General features: G+C 40.4%; 1 protein-coding gene and 1 non-coding gene across 2 annotated transcripts in view; both read right to left on the reverse strand.

The window, feature by feature from the left end:
* Positions 1 to 24,240, reverse strand: part of LOC115823837 (butyrophilin-like protein 2) — a 42,111-nt gene that overhangs the window by 13,808 nt on the left and 4,063 nt on the right. The window lies entirely within an intron of this gene.
* LOC115824352 (U2 spliceosomal RNA) lies at positions 16,286 to 16,476 on the reverse strand. Its single transcript, XR_004025738.1, has one exon. It is a non-coding gene; the product is annotated as a U2 spliceosomal RNA (small nuclear RNA).

Raw genomic sequence — 24,240 nt, forward strand, 5'->3', positions numbered from 1 at the left:
ATCAAAATAATGAATTGAATATAAGTAAAAGAGAATCCCATAAAATGACTGCTCAAGTAGAAAGTAACTTCATACAATAATTTATTACATACTGTATTGCATTCAGATGTATCAGAATATCGGTTGTGCCCAGAATAAAAATGTATTTGTTCGTGTAGTGTTTATTTCATTTATTTGCTGTTCTTTCTGTTGTACATGTTGGTCACATGAGGGAGAGATGCAGACTAACTGAACGTTGTGCGCGTTCTCGGGCAGAAAAGGAGAATGCCTGAGAGAGATAGTCTCGCTTTCTCCCTCTGCTCACTTTTTCCTCTTTAAACAGGTTTTAATATCTGTAGTAGTTCTCCCTTGCAGGACCTGTTACAGAAACTTGGGGGATCAGCGCCCCCTGGTGGACTGACGGCTGCTGATCCAGTGATACGTGAACCTTGGGACCAGAGGGACTACACATTGCCAGAGCAAGGGGGTTTCCAGTGCGTAACAGAGGAGGCAAGGTGAACAGTGTAAATGGGGACTCAAGCCTAAAGAACACTGGACTGTGAACCCTTGGCGTTTACATCGTGCAGCATGTCTGACAATGACAGAGGGAGACTCGTCTGGGCCATCAAGAAGAGGCTTCATCAGCTGACAGCTACTGAAGCTTATGAGGTCGCTATGAACGTAGGGATAGTTGAGGCACTTGACTCTACTCAGCTAAGTAGAAATGATGAGGAGAGCTGTGTTGAGCATCTTTGTGGTTACATGAACTGTCAAACACACTTAGAGCTAGAAGATGAAGAAATGTCAATGTTCTGTTTTCTAAATGATGTTATTGATGAGGTTGTTGCAAAGCGTGGTAAGGGTAGAATGTTGGTTGAAAGTCACACAGAGGTTGAAACCGGTATACCTGCAGTATCACCCTTGATACCGTTAGGTGATAGTAATGCTAAAATGGACACACAGGAAATACAGATACAGCTGCCATTTACTAGTTATAAGGAGTTACAGAATGAACTACATCAGCTTGACACCCATACTAATAGGCTTTATACAGATGAACCACAGTATACTTCAGGGAGCCATAGCCAGCCCTGTAGGCAGCACACTGATCCTCCTGCCGAACTCCTTCTGCTACGTTAATGGACTCGTGAGTCCACATGGAGTGTACTTTGTAAATATTTGTAAATAGTCGTGTGGAATTATTTTCTGTTTTCTTTACACAGTCAACACCCGTAGAAGGTGGGTGCCATTTATTTTGTTTCCGTTTTCTCCTTGTTATGTTAGTTAGGGAGGCAGGGAATTTGATTTGTATTTCTTTTTGTGTTCTTTTTGAGAGGTAAGCTTATATGCCTTTTCGTTTATTTAGACATGTTTTGTTTAATATTTTGGCCTGGCTCTGCCCCGAAGTCATTTGTGTTTCGATAATAATAGTTTAAATGATAATAAAAAGCTGACTAGTAGTTCTCAAGTTGAGTGTTGGTGTTCGGGTTTACTCTGGTGGCAGGGGGAGGAGGTTCTCCCATGCATTTATGTTCACCCCACCCTAGATGGGGTCGTAACTGCTGTGCAATAGACATTCATTACAAACCCATTTAAAGTTGGCAACACCTTGTCTTTCAGTGATATTCTCTGTAATTTTACATTTATTTTAAAAAGTTACAGTTTGTATGTGTGCAGGGTTGTAGCTAAGAGTCCCCATGCTCCAATACCAAGGGGTGGGTTGTGGTAACCTTTTTTGAGTTTATTTCATAACGTAAAGCAACCAGTAAGAAGGTCTCTCCGCTGTTGTTTATTTGGGAACGTTAGAATAAGAAACAGAGAATGTTGCTATTACTCCATCACAAGACACAGAGACCAGAGCATGCAGAGAGCTTACTGAAAGTTTGGTGCAACATCTGAAATCTCCAAAATTTGTTCTCCGTCGTTGAAACGAACGTTGTGGCAGCACTCTTCTCTGTTTAATGAAGCTCAGTTAGCTGACACTAGCTCCCTCCATGTTCTCTCTCGCTCATAATGCTATTGTGTCAACAATGTGTGTAAGAAAACAGTCATATAAACATCTATCTAAGCAGTTGACATAGTAGAAGATGTGCACATGTGAATAAAAATAATTTAATAAATTAAATAAAAGTGGCAAGAAGTGTGTAGTCTAGAATAAGTATACTTTTTAAATTGTAAATGTACTCGAGTACAAGTGACAAGTATTGTGCATTAAAAGTATTCATTATCTTATCTAAGGGTCACAGGTTCATTGCAGGGCAGATACACAGATAAACACATTCATACCTAAGGGCAATTTAGTGTCTCCAATTCACCTAACCAGCATGTCTTTGGACTGTGGGAGGAAACTGGAGCTCTCGGAGGAAATCCACGCAGACACAGGGAGAACATGCAAACTCCACACAGAAAGGACCCTGGCCACCTAGCCGGGAACTGAACCTGAAACCTTCTTGCTGTGAGGTGACAGCACTACCCACTGCGCCACCATGCAGCCCGCATTAAAACTATTCCTATACAATTTATTGGAAAATGTTACTTAACCACACTACAAAACGTCTTTTTATCATCTCTGCAATATCCTCAAAATTAGGCCCCTCTATGTTTGGCTGATGCAGAAACCATTGTTCGCGCATTTGTCATGTCTCGCCTTGACTACTGCAATGCTCTGTACTCTGGTCTGCCCGCCTCTAGTACCAGAAATCTTCAGCTCATCCAGAATGCTGTTGCCAAAATCCTGACCCGAACTAGGAAGTTCAGTCATATCACTCCCGTTCTGGCCTCCCTTCACTGGCTCCCAATTCACATGAGGGCTGATTTTAAAGTCCTCCTATTAACATTTAAAATTCTCCATGGGCTTGCACCGGCCTATTTATCTGAATTAATTACACCTTATGAACACCAACGCACCCTGAGCTCTCAGGATGCTAAATTATTAGTTGTTCCAAGAGTTAAAAAGATGTCCGCTGGCCATCACGCCTTTGCCTACCGCGCACCCTTTCTCTGGAACAGCCTACCTATAGAAATCAAAGAGGCAAACTGTCTTGCTACCTTTAAAACCAAGTGTGCATGGATGGCACACAGATCCCTATCACTGCTCCTTCAGTTAATGAAGTTGACTATGTGAATAGGAAGTCTTTCCACAGCATTAATGTGCAGGTACACTGACTATTGTCTTACAATAACAAAGACTATACATCACAATATACTGCAACTAATATATCTCGTTCTCTGCACTGTCAAGATCATATGTGATGCAGTGCACTTTATCACAAATGTTGAAGCCAGTGGCCCAGCTCTGTGCATGATATACGAATGTATCATTAGTGTACCCTGAGCAACAGATTTGCACATGGTAAGTAAAGCTTTGCAGAAATACCATTCCTTGTCTCCCTCTTTTAACACCATTAAAATGTATCCACTGTATAATTACAGGAGAGTTTGATGGCCACCTGCTTGGTGACAGAGAGTACCCATGCCAGCCCTCTCTGAGCCCTTACCCTGACCCTGAGCTGGGCCCCCAACAACGTTCCAGTGTGGCCCACTGCAGGACTAGAGCCTGGTTGAGATGACATAGGCATGCTCAAAGCCCGGCTCCAGTGTCTGCGTAAACTCAGGGTAACCCCAGAGATGGCGTGTGACATTATTTTGCCATGTGTTGTTCTCCATAATAATATTGCCACAATTAGAGGAGAGCAGCACCCTGCTGCACAAATGAACAATCCTGAGGAAGACAGTCCCATCCACCCTGCAGATGTCCTGGATGGAGGAGCTGTCCGAGAGAATTTGCCAAAAACATTTCACAGATTAAGATAGCACCACCCCCAGCAGTCAAATAAAGAAAAATCAGTCACATTTTATTTGGTCTTCTTTATTTCCTACAAATGCAACAATTACTATATTTAGATTGTTCCAACAATTAACAATTCACCTGTGACCATGCACCCACCTCTAACTGCTGTTCCAGTAATTGAATTTCAAGATAGGCCATTTAATCTGCCACTGCAAGTGCATCATTTCTCAGTCATTTTTAGCCATTTTCCTCCTTAATTCATAACTGAGAAAACATAAAGATGACATTAAATTCTACAGATCTACATGCAGAATTAACCTGGCATTTATTGAACATCTCACTGTGTCAGTCTGTGCTGTGGAGGTTGATGGACTCTCCTCCTGGTGATGCCCAGTCATGCTCTGTTAAAAAGGATAAGAACATGTCATCCCTTCAATGTGCATTTTAAACTCAAAATTCCACACAAGAATGTAAAAACGTTTTAATAGGGCTAATAGAAATATCAGTAGCTACCATACATAATATTCATGTAAACCACCGTAGGCCTCTCTGAATCCCTCTGTGACAGCAGACAACGTGTCTTCATCACCGTCAGCTTTCTGTTTCAGTATACTTTAAACTACTATAATTGGCAAAATCTCTGGGTGTATTTACAGCCCAAATGTTAATCTGCTAAGCAGGATATTAGGTGAGAGGACATTTGTGTGTCTTAAAACAGCATTCTGTTGGGGGTTAAAGCTACTCCAAGTTGAAATAGCCACTGAATGACATTTACTTTGTTTAATATGTCAAATATGATTAAAACCAAAATGAGGTACAATCATGAGCCTATAGGTCTAAGCAAAATGTGTTTTACCTGTTTGAACTATGTTTTTATATTTCATTTTCAGCGGCTACCAAGTGCGCTTTGTGCCAGTAGGATTGCTCCTGAAGGAAAATAGAATTTTATTCAATTACATTCCACCACTTCCACCTGTAATATTAAAAGAAAGTGTGCTTACATGTTAAATGAATAAACTTCTGCATTCAAACCTATGCATTGACTCGGGTAGCAATTCTCTTCCACGCCGATTATCTCGCCTTTGCCGATGCAGGTGGGAACCGAACCAAACACCTTTTTGTTGTGAGGCGACAGCGCTACCCGCTGCGTCACCGTGCCGCCCCAAAGTGTGCTCATACTCGCCATCAATACGTATCAGAATTTCTAACTGCCGTGGGGTGAAGTAAAACGACTTTTGTTTTCGCCGGTTGCCATGGTGAATCGTAGTATCGGAGCTCCATTGATGATGGCTTTTTATAATTGTCATGCATTCTGATACGTATTGATGGCGAGTTATGAATTAAAGAGGAAAATGGCTAAAACTGACTGAGAAATGATGCACTTGCAGTGGCAGATTAAATGGCCTATCTTGAAATTCAATTACTGGAACAGCAGTTAGAGGTGGGTGCATGGTCACAGGTGAATTGTTAATTGTTGGAACAATCTAAATATAGTAATTGTTGCATTTGTAGGAAATAAAGAAGACCAAATAAAATGTGACTGATTTTTCTTTATTTGATTGCTGGGGTGGGTGCTATCTTAATCTGTGAAATGTTTTTGGCAAATTCTCTCGGACAGCTCCTCCATCCAGGACATCTGCAGGGTGGATGGGACCATCTTCCTCAGGGTGGTTCATTTGTGCGGCAGGGTGCTGCTCTCCTAATTGTGGCAATATTATTATGGAGAACAACACATGGCAAAATAATGTCACACGCCGTCTCTGGGGTCACCCTGAGTTTACGCAGACACTGGAGCCGGGCTTTGAGCATGCCTATTGTCATCTCAACCCACACTGGAACGTTGTTGGGGGCCCAGCTCAGGATCAGGGTAAGGGCTCAACAGAGAGGGCTGGCATGGGTACTCTCTGTCACCAAGCAGGTGGCCATCAAACTCTCCTGTAATTACATAGTGGATACATTTTAAGGGTGTCAAAAGAGGGAGACAAGGAATGGTATTTCTGCAAAGGTTTACTTACCAAGTGCAAATCTGTTGCTCAGGGTACACTAATGATACATTTGTATATCACGCACAGAGCTGGGCCACTGGCTTCAACATTTGTGATCAAATGCACTGCATCACATATGATCTTGACAGTGCAGAGAACGAGATATATTAGTTGCAGTATATTGTGATGTATAGTCTTTGTTATTGTAAGACAATAGTCAGTGTACCTGCACATTAATGCTGTGGAAAGACTTCCTATTCACATAGTCAACTTCATTAACTGAAGGAGCAGTGATAGGGATCTGTGTGCCATCCATGCAGCCCATGACACTGGGAAACGCTGCAACATAAAAACTAACGATTGATCCCAGTCTGAGGTCGCAGCAGAATGTCATGAACACGATATAATTTAAAATATCGTTACCTTTAACTGAATGATTCTACATCAGTCGCCTGCAATCCTGTGTAATTCCTCTTTGATGGTCCTTAGAGGTCTGACACTAGGAAAATGTGCAGTAGCCGTTTAAGTACAAGGGACACTTTTCACGGCTCTACAAACAGTTGCTTTCCCGATATACTCGGCGTCGCCAGTGTGATAAAGGAAACTCCCGTCGGCAGAGAAAAAAATGAAGAGCCAAGAACTTACTCCGATCTGAGAGCAAGAAGTCCACAGTGTGTAATATTAGAGATGTAGGCCGCAGTTGTTCGGATAAATGATAGATTGTGATGAAAAACGGTAACGCTCGATTACGTAGTCATCAGGGAATGATAATACATCTAATTGGGGTCTCAAAAACTTCTCCCGGCATAAGGCTATGCGAATTAATTTGGTTTCAACACCGATCGGGTTAGCGACGAAAGGAGACGCCATGTTTTACAGATGCTTCCGGTTCAGTCGGAGGGAGGAGCTAGGGAGAAACTCAGGGTTTGTTGAAGAGAACCTGCCAGCGAGCAGGTTAGGTTCACAGAGTCAGTTACTGCGGTAACTGAGCCGGAGTTTGAGTTACCTCGCTTTCTGAAACGGAAAACCTAGAGTTTCCCTCATCTCAGGGTTAACAAACTCAGAGTTTTCACTAAACCCGCTTCTTGAAACTGATTTGTCCCTTTCACACTGAATAATCTTGCAGTAAAATATCTGAAGGCAAAGCAGTGGTGTTGTTCAGTTATTTCCTGTGGTGGACCGCGTATAGAAGTCTGCTACAGTAGTTACTTTTTTGCATCAAACTTAAACAGCAGCGTGCTACATGTTGTTAAGAAAACTTAATCAAAATATACAAAGTATACAGCTTTGACTTTCATCATACCTGTAAAATCTATTTGTGATTCTTATTTTCTTGTTTATTTATTTCCTTTCTTTTACTTAAATCAAACTTTCTTTACTATTTCAGTTACAATAAACAGCCAGTCATATTCATAAAGTATTTCTTTTAATATACCTAGATAAGGGAATCTTTGGTACTGGTTTAGTGGGTGGCACTTACATTCTATAACCCTTAGTGAAGTGTATTTAATTTAGTAAATCATTAAACATACTGACAAAGATTTAAGAGAGATCCACCCTTAAACAAACCTTTTTATAATAAAGTGTATCAGCCCTGTAATGTGTTCGTTCTTGGTCTGGATAGTATCTCTGCCTTTGCACATTTACCGTGAAGTCATACCAACTCTTACTGGAATGTACTTGGCTCTAGTATTATTTACTTATTTTTTATTAGTACACGTAACATGTATCAAAATGACCAGAAAGACTAAACGACGAAAATGATCAGAGGTATTCAAGACTACAGGCAAAAACTAGACAATCAATTAAAGTCAGTTTGGCTATTGAAATGCACTTATTTAATATTATTTCTTTATTTTTATTATTATATTTATTATGATCCAGGGCCAGCAGCAAGGTGCAATGACTGAGGCGGGATTTGAGCACTTATATATAATTTATTTTTATTATTAAAATTTAATCGGTGGGGGCAGGGCCCCCTATTACTCCCCGTTGGTGCCGGCCCTGCGCTGATCTAAACCGTATTCACAATTCGTTCGCACCACTTTTACCTCATTTGACTGGAGCTGCTAGTAACGCTTGGGTGCCCTGGAAACTAAATTAAAAGCTGGGCTTAAGATGATTACGTTCTAACTCATAATGCATTTAAAATGGCAAAAATGATTGCAGAGAATAAAATGCCAAATAAATAAATAAATAAGAAAAGAAAAAAGAAAAGAGAGAATAAAAAGACAAAAATGGTTACAGAGTGCTCCGACAATAATAATTAGCCACCGAAAGAAAAGCACATACAGGGATGAAAAATTCACAAGTTATTATGTACTGGTACAGAATACACCCTTTAGATGGCGATAATGCTTTAGTTATGTCATTTTAGCACGACACTAAACAAGTCAATAAATAACCTAACAGTAAACATAAAAATCCCAAATGATGGCCTGTGGTGTATAGTCTGTGTTTTCCACACTAACGAATAAACACGACCCTTTATAGTAGTTTTGGGGTAAAACTCATGTCAATCACAGTAGTCTTTTGAGCAACTCATCTGAACTAGGCAGGGGTTGACAGCAACGAAGTACATTTACTTGAGTACTGTACTTAAGTACATTTTTCGAGTATCTGTACTTTCCTTAAAAAAAAAATTTTTTTGGAAACTTATGACTTTTACTCCACTACATTTGAAATACAAATATTGTACTTTTCACTGCTCTACATTTCTATGAAGATTCTCGTTACTCCTTACTTTGACGCATAGCTTTGAAGTCAGCGGACGAATTTTCTTTTCTAAAATGCGATAGGCCATATTGTGTTCATCACAGGGGAAAAACCAATCACAGTACACTACTCCAATGCTGTCAGTCAAGTGCATGCTGCAACAACTGAACTTGGCAGTTTTACTGATTGCTACTGCAATGGAAGACAAAGACGATAAATGTTCCTCACCAGAGCAGCCATGGCCATATCTTAAGTCCATGTCTGAGATTTTTGAAATCAACTGGTTTCCAAGCTAATTGCTTCCTGTATGCTTACGGAAACCAGCTGACTTGAAAACCATTTGGGGAATAACACCGGGTCCTGTGTGTATCCACTGCTGAGGCATACTAATAGTTAGCTAGCGAAAATGCCGAGTTAACGTTACTGACAAAAATCCTTTCAGAAATATATGTTTTAATCTCGTCAGGTAAGCACAGTAATATTTGTAAGGTCAGCAGATTCACGTACGACCCGGTCCCAATAAGACGAGGGGGGCGGGAATCAAGCGGTGACACTGGTCATCCAGCTGTTTCACATTTCAGACAATGCTATGTAGTAGAAGTAAAATTAACCTAGCCTACAACATCATGACGTGTTTGTCCTTTTAAGGCCAATCTGAGTTAACCAAGTGCCTGTTTAACTGAAGCTATACACTGTCTTTTATAGAGGAATCATTTGGTTCGACTGTGTTTCTATAGGCTTTGTAGCATCTTCCACAAGCTTTTTATTCTACAGGTTCTACAAGAAAGTCAGTGCATTCAGTAGGTTGTTTCAGAGTCATTAGTCTCTGTAAATGCATTGTTGCAACAATACAACAATGCGATGACATTAAAAACAAAATGTACTATTGAATACTTAAGTATTTTTAAAAGCAAGTACTCCAGTACTTTAACTCAAGTAAAAATTGAACTGAACAACTTTTACTTGTAGTGGAGTAATATTTGACCAGGGGTATTTATCCTTTGACTCAAGTAATGGAGTTGTTTACTTTGTCCACCTCTGAACTAGGGATGAAGTTGTTTATTTTCGCAATTGATCAGGTTTTTGCTTCAGTATATCCAAATTTGTGGATAATTCAAAACATTTTTATGTCATCAATCACCTCAGAAAATAAATCACAAAACTCAGGATTTTGCTTTATCCGTCACTTTACAAATTACTTTACAGCGTTGGTTGTTGCTATTAATAATACAGTATGGTATTCAAATTACATTGCAGGATAAGGAACCAAGGTTGCCTTTCATATATCTAATTAACATAGGTTATGGCACAAATGGATAACAGTTTTAACAACGCAGACTACACTCACCTCCCAACTCCATCACACTTTAATCGTTGATTAATAATTGCTGGTCTGAAATGATAAAATCTCAAACCGTGTAGATCTGAATCTGAGGCAAACTGTGTTCTGTGAGCTCGGTGCACTTCCGCTTTCGGTTTGTGGTTCCCGCTCCAGGTCACACAGTTTTAATCAGATGATTCACAAACAGTTTCATCACGTTTTATTTCATGGCGTTTTAAAGCTCTACATAAATCACAAATATTAAAAAATGCAGATAATTTACAGTCAACAACTCGATAGTTCCATCGGCATTTTCTTTATCAAAAAGAAATGCACTCTCCACAAAATCCCTGTGCTCAGTTACAACTTACAATTTACAATTTGGCATTTAGCAGGTGCTTTTAGCCAAAGCGACTTACAGTCAGTGCGTCAATCAGATTCCTAATACCTCAGTTACAGTTACAGCTACTTCATGAATTTGAGCCTTCTCCCCCTTCCCTCTATGTTGCAGATTGTTATAACAGAAACAGAAAGTTCAACGCTGCATCTTCAGTGGTGAAAGATGTTTTTCTCATCATACTGACTCCACAAATATATAGGACCACATGAATTACTGACTTATTGAGTCAGAAGGAATGCAATTAGTGGAGAGCTGCTGTAGGTTCCAATGAATGTAACCTTTAGTTTGACGCTCTACCGTTTCCCTTCGTCCATGTGCACATCCAATAATTTATCCACTGGACCACTCAGTATAGTTTAATTGTATACTTTGACACAAAAATATTTTACAGACCGTTGTTCATAGCAAACTTATCGACAACCAATGGACAAGATTCAAAAGAGCATTATTAATGAGAAAAAGAGACCGCAATCAAAGAGAGAGCGAGCGAGGTCAAAAAACTGTGTGGCTCCACTCTGACCTGCCTGACCCCCCCTCCTCTCGCGAGAGTAACAAGCCGCAATTAAAGACACATGTGACTACCACCACGAAGGGATCAATTGCCTAGTCCCCTAAATATCACAAATGAAACCTTAAGCATTTGAATCAATCATATGTCTTTTAAGTGCAAAAATCAACAATTAACTTATTGGACTACTGTAAATATATGTAAATAAATAAATGCCAATATTGTATGCCAATTAATCAAATATTCATATTTAGTCCATAATCTGCATTTAGGCTCCTACAGCTGCCTTTTCCTTTGACATTTGACTTGAAAATCTTGAGGTCATGTATATCTCCATTCTTTTTTTGTGATTCTCACTTAATATATTTTAGGGTTTGTGTTTTTGAAAATCATTCTTGGGTCATCAAAGGTCCACATTTTAATTCTGTATTCTTACACAAATTAGTTGAGTAAATTTGTTTCACAGCTATTAATGTAATCACCTGGAGTGATCTTTGGTGTATAGTGTCATGATTAAGTATCCGAGTTTGACTGAGAAGAAAAAGGTGGATATAAAAGGTAATGGTTTTTTGTCACATTACAGTAAAACCTAAATCACACTGACTGTTTTGTGAATATGAAGTATGTGTTTATAATTTTGCCTGTTCAGTTGCATTAATGTACCACTGCAAGTCCGTTATGGTTCCAGTCATTGTCTTAAAATTCTGAATATACAGAAATAAAAATCAGAATATTGTTTGAAATATGTAATGTCCTTGTCAGGAGAAACCTGATAAGGTGTTGGTTTCCACATTAATGAGATAAGGGTAACATACATTTTCTTTCAGTTTTCAGTCTTTATCATGAGGGAGGCAATTATGAGTTTGCTCTATGAGATTAACACAGAGCTATAATCTTACTGTGAAACATGGATTGGGTAAAATCAGCCACAAGTAACAAAACACCTCATTTTTCAAAGAAGACCTCAAACTGTAAAAAATTTTTTTTACTTTACATTTGGATACAGCTGTGTGTTACAGCCTTGAATTTTGACATCCTGCCTTTCAAAAAAACTTGTTAGAATTATGTTAGAAAACCATTTTAAAATCATATGCCCTATATGAATGGGATGGAGGACTTGCACTGTTCAGACAGAGATCTTCCCATTCAGGTAATTACAGCTGTAAAGTATAAACACCAAATGCTCTGTGAGGTAGTTTGTTAAAACAGGACGTTGCACCAACAAAAAATGTTTTAGTTGCTTATATGTGTCATATGGATGAAATATGGATCATATCCATACTGTATCAACACACAGAATGAGCAAAACATATAAATTACAAATAAAAGCTTAGGAGTAGTAGTAGTAGTAGTAGTAGTAGTAGTAGTAGAAGTAGTAGTGTTTAAAATGAAATTTAAAACAAAAAAGATAAAACACAATAGGACTGTTTCAGCAGAGCAGGTCAGTGCACAACGAAAGAAGAATGAATTTCTAACTTGTGAACCATTGCAACACTATGCCCTGTTGTCAGGCAGACCATTGTCAGAAACAGGCTCTTTGACAGCACACTGTCGTAGGATCTTTTTCTCCTGATGCCTCTGTTCAGAAGCTCTTCAGCGTTTTGATTTGTGGAGGTGATGTTGCTTGAGCAAGGTTGGAGCAAAATCCATATCCTTGACCCATCAGATAAAATAACTTGTTAATTGGTGTAATGCATTAAAGTAACCACAAATAATTTTACTGTATATCAAATTGTATTTACTTTCTTCAATATTTACCATATGTTTAGCTGCTGGCTTTTGTTCAATATGAACATTCTTAAGCACAAGTTAATGCACTCAGAAATAAAACATGATAATACATTTCATTGTTAGAACTGCAAAATTATATTCATAAAAGTAATAATGTGATATTGAGCAGACTGAAAGAAATAAAAATATGCTGCTCAACAAGTTGAAAGACTGAACACCAGACCAAGAAAAAATAAAAGTGTAGAGTGATGTTGAAGAAAGTATTATTGTTACTATTATATTATTATTAGCAGTAGTAGTAGTAGAAGTACTGGTAGTAGTAGTAGTGTTTCAAACCAAATTTAAAACAAAAAAGATTAAACACAATTTATTTACCATATGTAGAGTAGCTGGCTCTGGTTCAATATGAACATTCTTAAGCACAAGTTTATGCACTCAGAGGATGAAACAAAATAATACATTTCATTGTTAGAATTGCAGAGCTGTGTAAAAGTTAGTAATAATGTAATATTGAGCAGTATGAAAGAAATAAAAATATGTTGCTCAACAAGTTGAAAGACTGAACATCAAACCAAGAAAAAGAAAAAAAAGAGAAAAGTATAGAATGATATTGAGGAAGAAAATCATTTTAATTGGTCATTCAAACTAGTGAGGAGACAAAGACATTTAATGGTGCCAACAATCTTTTGATCTACAATCAGCTAGTTTTGTAATCTGCATAGCTGCCTTCATAAAGCATCAACAGAAAAAAAATCTGTAATCTGTGATGAGTCCTGCAAATGGCCTATGTGATGTTTATTCCTCCAATGGTGCTCTTAACATTCTATATATCATGAGTATTAACATTACATACAGCTTTCAGTATGTTGCTGTAAATCCCATAAAGAGGAACTGCACAGTGTGTCATCTTGTTGACAGCTCATTGTGTCCACAGAGAGATAAAATGTGAATACAGATTATTTTATTCTCACATGAGCTGACTTCCTAGGACTGTCAGTGAATTGAAAATGAATCCTTTAGGAAAGTCATGTGAGTATATACCAATACAGGAAGAAGTAACCTATAGTTTATACTCTTCTATATTATGTGGGAGATGAATCGTTCATGGATATTTTTCATTAGATATTATATAATTCTCATAGTAAACACACACAGTCACAATCAAAACATTTCCATCTATTTTTCTGTTGGTCTTCTACTCTCACCTTCATTCCTATATACAGTATACTTTTCATTATACCTTAGTGTGAGAGAATGATCACATCTGTCTCCAGGACTGAACAATGGAATCAATACATTTTCAGACTTAACATCAGTGAAAGTGTAAAGATGTGATGTTGAATCTAAATCATAGAAAGACAGAGTCTTCTGTTCTCTACCGCCCCCCAGGCCCTCTGCAGTCATTCCTAGATGAACTTGACATCCTCCTCAGCGCCTTCTCTGAAGATGGCACTCCCATCCTGCTGCTAGGAGACTTCAACCTTCCGAATTCTATTCAGTCTGACAGCCTACTCTCCCTCCTTCAGTCCTTTGACTTTACCCTCGTGGAGTCCACTGCAACACACAAGGGCGGTAATCAACTGGACCTGGTCTTCACAAGAGGCTGCCTAGTTCCTGATCTCACGGTCACACCGCTTCAAACCTAAGATCACTTCTTCATGTCCTTCTCTCTCTCGATCTCTCCCTCCCTGAAATCCTCAGCACCCAAGCTACCAGTCGCAGCTAGACGTAACCTTCGCACTCTCTCCTCTAGTGCCTTCTCTTCCATGGTCTGCTCCTCTCTCCCATCTGTAGGAGCCTTCTCACTTCTCCCCGTGGAAGAGAAGTCCTCTACGGTCCTCTCTGCGCTGGCCTCCACCCTGGACACCCTCTGCCCCCCAGTCACCAAACCGGCTCGCCTCTCCGCTCCCAGTCCCTGGTTGACTGATAGTGTCCGTGCCGACAGAACCAAACTTCGCGCGGCTGAACGGAGATGGCAGAAATCGAGATCCTCCGACGACCTGTCCCACTACCACTCTCTTCTTTCTTCCTTCTCCTCTACCCTGTCCGCTGCCAAATCTGCCTTTTTCCACTCTAGGATCAACTCTGCCTCCTCCAACACCCGCAAACTCTTCTCCACCTTCTCCTCCCTCCTTTCTCCTCCTCCTCCTCCTCCTCCCTCATCCCTATCTGCTGATGACTTTGTCTCCTTCTTCGAGAAGAAGATCAATGACATCTGCGACTCCTTCCCCCCTTCCCCTCCCACCTCAGATCCTGCACCCCCCCCCCCCCCCGCTATCTTCTCCTCCTTCTCCCCTCTATCTGACGCTGAAGCTCTCTTACTTATCAAATCCCATCGTCCTACCACCTGTCCTCTTGATCCCATCCCCTCCCCTCTCTTTCAGGCCATCTCGGACGACATTCTGCCCTTCATCTCGTCCTTGATCAACAGCTCCCTATCTACTGGTACGGTTCCTTCTGCCCTGAAGAGAGCACGGGTCAAGCCACTGCTCAAGAAGCCCAGCCAAGACCCTGCTGATGTCAGTAGCTACCGCCCAGTCTCTCTCCTACCGTTTCTCTCCAAAACCTTGGAACGTGCAGTATATAACCAACTCTCACCATATCTTCTGCAGCACAATCTCCTGGATCAAAATCAATCCGGATTCAAAGCCGGCCACTCCACAGAGACGGCCCTCCTTGCTGTCACGGAGGAGCTCCACTTGGCCAGAGCGAAGTCTCTCAGCTCTGTCCTCATACTCCTAGACCTCTCCGCAGCATTCGACACGGTCAATCACCAGATCCTCCTCTCATCCCTTGCTGGGCTGGGCTTCGCGGGTTCTGCACTCGCATGGTTCAAGTCCTATCTGTCTGACCGCTCCTACCAGGTCTCTTGGAGGGAATCGGTCTCCTCCACCCGCACTCTACACACAGGTGTCCCACAAGGGTCAGTACTTGGTCCACTCCTCTTCTCCCTCTACACCAGATCACTTGGCCAGGTTATCTCCACCCATGGCCTCTCTTACCACTGCTACGCTGATGACACACAGCTGTTCTTCTCCTTCCCCCCTTCTGACTCCCAGGTTCAACCTCGCATCGCAGCCTGCCTAGCTGACATTGCCTCCTGGATGTCTGCTAACCATCTCAAACTTAACCCGGAGAAAACGGAGCTCCTGTTTTTTCCTGCTAAGAACTCCCCAGCGATCGACACTGCAATCACCATCGAGGGATCTGCGGTGTTTCCCACCTCAGCAGCCAAAAACCTTGGCGTAACCCTCGACAACCAGCTGACATACTCCGGGCACATCGCAGCAGTCACACGATCCTGCAGATTCGCCCTATACAACATCAGGAGAATCAGCCCTTTCCTCACGCAACAGGCAACCCAGCTCCTGGTCCAAGCGCTTGTCATCTCCCGCCTGGACTACTGCAACGTTCTACTGGCTGGCTTGCCGGCCTGCGCCATCAGGCCGCTCCAGCTCGTGCAGAACGCCGCTGCACGCCTGGTATTCAACCTCCCTAAACACTCTCATGTCACTCCACTGCTTACTGCACTCCACTGGCTTCCGGTAGCAGCCCGCATCCAGTTCAAGACACTGGTGCTGGCCTACCAGGCCACAAGAGGCTCTGCCCCATCATACCTTCAGTCTCTTATAACGCCTTACACCCCAACTAGGACCCTCCGCTCCACGTCCTCCGGACAACTGACGGTCCCCTCACTCCGGGAACACAGCAGGGTCAAACATATAAATGAATCATCCACAGTATCCCATGTAAGAAAGTATTATTTTTAATAGTGTTTCTACACATCACGCTTTTAGTAATAATTTAGATATTTGGCAGACGCTTTTTACCAAAGGGACTTACAATCAGTGCATCAGAAAAGCGCACCGCTCTCGGAAGCACTGCAATACTGAGTCGATGCATGGAGCGGCCGGAGCAAGCCCCTGTGCCGACTCCCTGTTCTAAAAATGCGCTTAATATGGCGTTCTCGGATAGAGAACGTATCAGATATTAAACTGATAAGAACAGATACTACACTTGATCTTAGCCAAAAGGCCGAGAAGCGATATAATACCCAGTCCTCTATATGTGGTTGCATTCTGTTTACAATTTCTTGATATATGTTTCATAATGTAGTTCATAAAGATACTTAAAACCACACATCTCTAATAAAATAATGGAAATGGAATAAGAGAATAAGATCATATATGTTTACACTCAAGTTTCATGTACAGTCGAACTCATAAAATCTAAATCACAAACAACCCAGAATATAAAACTGTTGTCTACAATGAGACTGAGAAAGAGAAATGATGAAAATGCCATTCAATTTTTTGGTTAAATTAAATTTTTGAATTACTTTTACATATAAATTTAATATTTCAAGCATTTTGATAAAATTAATTTTAGCTATTAAATCACTGATATTTTGATGTCTTGCTAATGTCTTATTTGGGACACAAAAATCATACAGTGATGTCTCAGAGACAAAATAACATGTTTCTGTTGAATTCAAAGCTCTGATCCTCATTAAGAATGGCAAAATAAGATGGATCTAATCTTTGTACTAATTTTTTTTTTTTGTCACCGACAAAAAGTAGCTTTCAGGTTGTTTTTGAGAAGAGAAAGCTGTTGTCATTGCTAATTGTTCACAAAGTGGATATTTAAGCTTTCAGGCGAAAAACTCAAGTCTATGACTGCCACATACCTGCTGGTTCTGTGCCCACTGGTTTCTTAGAACCTGTTAAAGGAATGTGATAAATAAAGTTTTATTTGAAACATGGAACAGAAACAGTTCAGTAGGTTACCATACTTTTTGAAAAATGTAGTTCCCAAAGACATTCAACAATTTTCTGTTCCTAAAAACATTCAACAATTGAATGTTTAGTGGGGTTTTTTTTTGCCCATATATTGTGGTCTGTTTAAAAGGCTTTTTTGTCCAAGGGACAACTCCTTGCTGACGCTACAATAAGTGGGGTTAAATACTGTATATGAATTCATCTACATATAAATGTGAGCTCCTTACCTTTCCTCTTGTATAAAATGAAGAGGATGAATAAGACACTGAAGGCCAACAGACTGATGACCAGCATGACAATAAATGCTCTCCATGCTTCAACACACGCACAAAGAGACTACAGTTTTTAAAATGGCAGTATATCTGACACAGATGTGTGTTACTAAGTGAAATTAAGCCTAATTTTGTGAGTGATGAGCACTGTTTCTTTTGAGCATTTTCTATAGTTAATAGATGATTTTATTATGTTGTTAAAATCATGTTGGACTCACAAGGTTTTGATGCTGTAGGCTCCAGCATTGTTCCTTGCATTTGAGAGTCTGATATTTTTGATCTGAGTGGCAGCACTCTGCTCTCTCTCTTCTCCTGATCAGATAGACTGACAGAGCAGGAGATCCACTCTGACTCAGAGGGCGAGAAGAGCAGCCAAGAACTCACACTCACCAGACCATCACTATCTGATACAGAAAATTAAACAAGAGAAGGGTAAATAATTTTGTCATGCAGATCAGAATTTAAATCACCATGCACAATCATAAGTCACGTGACTCAGCATGAGAAAGGGAAGTCAAATCTCCATGGCAATGTGGTCCATATAAGGATCATGCTGTTTCCTCCAGATGTGTCTACAGGTTGTGTTCTTTGTGACTCCAGTCCCAGCCTGTGTTATTTCTGAAATCTGAACAGTTTACCACAGCATCCAACAGCTGTGTTTAAACAGGCCCTTGATAGAAGTTATTGTCTGTATTTCTTTTATTGTGTTCAATGTGTAGGAGTCGTCAGGTCCGTAAACCATATTACCCATAATTCCCTGTTTGACCGCATGGGTAATCTGTACCCATCTTCTCAGGTTTCACTGTAACGGTATTGGAGCACATACCAGATACAGTGATGACGCAATTTTCGCCATAAAACCGTGGAAAATTCCAAACTCTAGCTCTCTTTCCAGCTTCTTTCCAGCTCCGCAATTCTGCGACAGCCTAGCAGCGGCTCGCTCTAGCAGCAGCTCGCTAGCAGTGGGTGTCTTTTTTCTCTGCCGAAGAAAAGGACAGCGTAACAAGGAAGCGAGACATTTGTACAACCAAAGTTTAATTTACTTTCTCTCGCGCAGTTGCAACTTTAACTTCTACCGGCTAGTTACACTGTAACGCACACAGTATTCGACGGAAGAAAAGGCGACCGGATCCCTTTTTATTTCTTTAAACGTCGATTAACTAAACCAAGAACCCTTCAAGATCATCGTACGAGCCATCGAGCCCCGAAGATCTTCAAGTGACAAGGAAAGGAACTTCTCCCTGGACCTGCGAATCGCACTGCTCATCGGACTACCAAAGACGCACCTTCGGTCGCCACGCAATAAGCTGTTCAAAGTAAGGCTGGCATCTGGGCATACTTTAGTATTAAGATTACATGCAGTTAACGTGAAGGGAGTGTTGTTATTTGAATTCTTTTATGATTCAAATGTACACACTGTATTTCATGTACGATGCAGTTTTTAGCCGTTTGCTATTTTCTTTTGGTCACAACTAAGGAAGGATAGATCTGGCATGCGTTCTCTCTCTCTCTAACTCCCTTTTTCTGATTGCACACCTTCAACATTGGGACTTCTGGCGTAGTTTAGGGTTGAACTGTGGTTTGGGTTTAGGGCCTAGTCAAGACTAAATCTTGATCCTTTGTCCCTCTCCCGTGCACGCGCTCTTGCTACCCATCCCCCCTCTACGTTGGGGCGGAGCAAGAACGCTCACACACGACACTCCTCCACCACGCCTATTCCTAGCTGTGCGCCTGCGCGCAGTTTCTCTCCCTCGCTCCTCCTCCTCTCTCCTGTGCACATGCGCACAGCTTCTCTCTAAAGAACTCCTCCCTCTCTCTTCAGTGCGCAGCTGGGCACACGCCCACGTACACGCACGTGCTCTCTCTCTCTCTCTCTCTCTCTCACACACACACACACACTCACTCATCTCTGGTCTAACACTCATTCAGTCCTACACTGAATACCTGTACATAGACTTATCACCATTTTGTTACCATTTCTATTTGCTGCTGATTATTGATTGTACCATATCAGTATTAGTTTGCCAAGTAGTAGTGATTGTGTTAATAAATAGTATCATTGAAATAAACTGTTGTCCTGTCTGTTTCTGCCACAGTATTCACTGAATGCCAACCTCTGCCATCAAAGCACTCCCAATTACCTTCATCAACCTGGTTGTTCATGAGTGTTATGGATTTAGTAGTGTAATTGTAATACATTAGTACTGCAATACTCTCTAAGACTGTAGCACAGTGTTACAGCTAGCTTACCCCATTAATCTTGGTTGTTTAATTAACAAAATATTTTATTTATTTTATACACGACGGTGCAGTTTGTGAAACGGCCAGTGATTCATGATTGCTATAATATTAACGGAAAATTCAACACTGCATCTTCAGATGTGAAATATGCTTTTCTCATCATACTGACTCCACAAATATATAAGACCACATGAGTTACTGACTTGTTCAGTCAGAAGGAATGTAATTAGTGGAGAGTTGTCTTTTCCTTTGTCCTTCTACTTGAAAATCTTAAGGTCATGTGTGTCCAGAGTCAGTGTCAAGGTGGGCAGTTCGCGGGCCATGTCCCCCCGCCCCCCAATAAGTTATTGTGCCGCCCCTCGCAGGCCACACCTTGCATTTTATTGATTAATTTATATTCATCAGATAAAAACTGAAAACCTTTTCGTTAAATAAAATGAATGTAGGGGTCGTCAGGCCTGCAGAACATATTACCCACAATGCCCTGCTTGACCGCATGGGTAATCTGTACCCATCCTCTCAGGTTTCACTGTAACGGTATTGGAGCACATACCAGATACAGTGATGACGCAATTTTCGCCATAAAACCGTGGAAAATTCCAAACTCTAGCTCTCTTTCCAGCTTCTTTCCAGCTCCGCAATTCTGCGACAGCCTAGCAGCGGCTCGCTCTAGCAGCAGCTCGCTAGCAGCGGGTGTCTCTTTTCTCTGCTGAAGAAAAGGACAAAGTAACAACGTAGTGAGATATTTGTACAGCCAAAGTTTAATGTACTCTCTCTCGCGCAGTTGCAACTTTAACTTCTACCGGCTAGTTACACTGTAACGCACAGTATTCTCTGTGCTGGTTCCTGATGGTCCAGACTCCCTGTCAGAGACTGATTTATAAATCCTACCACACCTACATCTTTTGGTGTCCTTGTGTTAGGATTGCAATTGTACCTACATGAAATAACAGAAATAAGAAAAGAAAAGAAAAGAAAAAGAAAACAAAACACTCACTGTTGGTCATATTTGCATGTGGTCACATTTGGGGATGTAGTATCCTCATTGGTCTGGTGCTTTGCTGTTACTGGTTTGATTCGTTTGACGTTTTCACCTGTTGTCTTTACATCAAGATAAGCGCGAAACACACAGTTAGCAATCGAAAGTCAGACGGCGCATGGTGCTAATATGTTTCAGTAAGAACAGTGGAGCATACAGTCTATTTCAAAGGAGGTTCCAATGACGCGTACAGTACAGTGTGTGTGTGTGTGTGTGTGTGTGTGATAGAGAGAGAGAGAGAGAGAGAGAGAGAGAGAGAGAGAGAGAGGGAAAGACACATTAGGGTAACCCCCGGGAGTACCCTAATGCACCCCTATTAGATTTGTACTGTGTGTGTCTCCATTTGTTTTTTTGTTTTTGTTTTTTTTTGTTTTTTTTGATGATCCTCACTTAATATATTTTAGGGTTTGTGTTTTTGAATGGCATTAAATGTTTTTTATTCTTGGGTCACCAAAAGTCCATGTCTTAACTCTTACACAAATTAGTAGAGTAAATTTGTTTCACAGCTATATGAGTATTTACTTGGAGTGATCCTGTGTCCTTATACCAAATTCCACTACAGACATGAGACTCATACTCTGCTCTGTCTGATAGTGTGAAGTTCTCAGAGACACATCCCCCTCATCCAGATTCCATATGAGAGACACTCTGTCCCTGGACTGAGGGTCTACCTGACTCCTCATTGTAGAATAAAATCAGGGTGTCATATTTATTGGGTATATATACCAGTTCACCTCCAGCTCCACAGCATTAACGGAGGGAGAGAGACCCTCTGGCAATTTACAATTACAATTTACAGTTTAGCATTTAGCAGACGCTTTTAGCCAAAGCGACTTACAGTCAGTGCATCCGTCAGATTCCTAATACCTCATAAGCATACATCGCTAAAAAGACTGAGCATTGATTTACTCCTTCGTATTGCGCCCTGGAATTCTTGGACAAACATAGATACAAGACAAGGTTTTTTTTTTTTATAGAAGGGGGGGGGGGGTTAGGCTTAGGGGGATAGGTGGGTTCTGAAGAGGTGGGTTTTCAGTCTCTTGTGGAAGATGGTGAGGGATTCCGCAGTCCTAACTGTATGGGGGAGGTCGTTCCACCCCCTTGGGGCAATGGCAGAGAAGAGGCGTGGTCGGGAGGAGCGGCTGCCGGGTTCCCGAAGTGAGGGGACCGTCAGCTGACCAGAGGTCGTAGAGCAGAGGGTTTAGTAGTGGTATAAGGAGTTATTAGGGACTGAAGTTATGATGGGGCGGAGCCTCTTGTTGCCTGGTAGGCCAGTACCAGTGTCTTGAATTGGATGCGGGCAGCTACCGGAAGCCAGTGGAGTGCAGTAAGGAGTGGAGTGACATGAGGCAAGACAAGAGAATCTCCAAATTTGTCCAGGACTGCATCATCAGGAACCAACACAGGTTTTTATGAAGTTTTTATGAACTGGCATTGTATTTAGTGAGAAAAATGACCAGTAAGAAAATGAATTCATGGCTGTTCTGGAGGCATAGTGACCTCCTTAACATTCATTGTCTCAGCCATTTTGATTACTTTCCATTGCAGCCATGGACTGAGTTTATTGTGAGAGAGGACAAGGTCAGGATGCCCTCCGGTGACTTTCATCTCTTTAGTTAATTTGTGTTGGGTTTAAATGTTGTCTTATCATGTGGAAATAACTATGCTGACTAAACTGTCACTATCTGATAGTTTCATTTATGATGTATTGATTTGGTGATGATTACATTTTCATTGCATTGTTCTATTTCCTAGTGTTGCATTGTGTAATGACAGCATTGTTTGCTTTGGTGTATAATGTAATGATTAATTATCTGAGTTTGACTGAGAAGAAAAAGGTGAATATATTACATAGTGGAGTTTTGTCACATTACAGTAACATCTAAATCTCACTCACTGTTTTGTGAAAGTGAAGTATGTGTTTATAATTTTGCCTGTTCACCTGCATTAATTTACCACTGCAAGTCTGTCATGCTTCCAGTCATTGTTTTAAAATTCTGAATACACAGAAATAAAAATCAGAATATTATTTGACATATCTAGGAGAAACCTAACAGTGTTGTTAGGTTAACGTGGTTTCCACGTTGATGAGATAAGGGTAACATACATTTTCTTTCAGTTTTCAGCCTTTACCATGAGAGGGATGGTTCCAATTATGAGTTTGCTCTCTGGGATCCTCATTTTTCAAGGAAGACCTCAAAATATAAAACCTTTTTTTTTACCTGATGATTGACACTCTCTAAATCCCTTGTGTGTTTCTTTCTTGTATTTTGCCATCCTGCCCTTCAAAAAACACTTATGAAAAATAATGAGTCCTGTTAGAATTGTGTCAGAAAACCATTTTAAAATCGTATGTCCTATGTGAATGGGATGGAGGACTTGCACTGTTCAGACAGAGATCTTCCCATTCAGGTAAATAAAGCTGTAAAGTATAAACACAATCTTCTCTGTGAGGTAGTTTATTAAAACAGGACGTTGCACAGACAAAAAATGTTTTAGTTGCTTATATGTGTCATATGGATGAAATGTGGATCATATCCACATTGTATCAACACACAGAATGAGCAAAACATACAAATTACAAATAAAAGCTTAGGAGTAGTAGTAGTAGTAGTAGTAGTAGTAGTAGTAGAGTTGAAAATGAAATTTAAAACAAATCGATAAAACACAATTATTTACCATATGTTGAGCGGCTGAACTTTCTTAAGCACAAGTTAATGCACTCAGAAAATAAAACATGATAATACATTTCATTCTTGGAATTGCAAAATTATATGTATAAAAGTTAGTAATAATGTGATATTAAGCAGAATGAAAGAAATAAAAATATGTTGGTCAACAAGTTGAAAGACTGAACATCAAACAAAGAAGAAAGAAAAGTGTAGCGTGATGCTGAAGAAGAAAGTCAGTTTAATTTGATATACAGTCAAATTAGTGAGGAGACAAAGAAATATAATGCTGCCAATATTCTTCATCTTTTCATCTACAATCAGCCAGTTCTGTAGTCTGCATAACTGCCTTCATAAAGCATCAACAGAAAAAAAAAATCTGTAATCTGTGATGAGTCCTGCAAATGACATATGTGTTTATTTTTCCAAATGATGCTCTTAACATTCTATATATCAGGAGTATTAATACAGATCAATACAGCAAATACAGATTATTTTATTCTCCTCTGAGTTGACTCTCTAGGATTGTCATTAAATTGAAAATGAATCCCTTAGGCAAGTCATTTTGGTATATACCAGTACAGGAAGCAGTAATCTGTAGTTCATACCATTCTAGATTATGTGGGAGATGCTATGCATACTTTTCACTAGATTGTAACATGTAATTCTCATAGTAAACACACACAGTCACAGTCAAGACATTTCCATCTATCTTCTACTCTCTCCTACATTCATTTATCTGCAGTCCATTTTAGTGTGAGAGAATGATCACATCTGTCTCCAGGACTGAACAAAGGAATCAATACATTTTC

Source organism: Chanos chanos, chromosome 11 (assembly GCF_902362185.1).
Source record: "Chanos chanos chromosome 11, fChaCha1.1, whole genome shotgun sequence".
In the NCBI taxonomy this organism is placed as follows: Eukaryota; Metazoa; Chordata; class Actinopteri; order Gonorynchiformes; family Chanidae; genus Chanos; species Chanos chanos.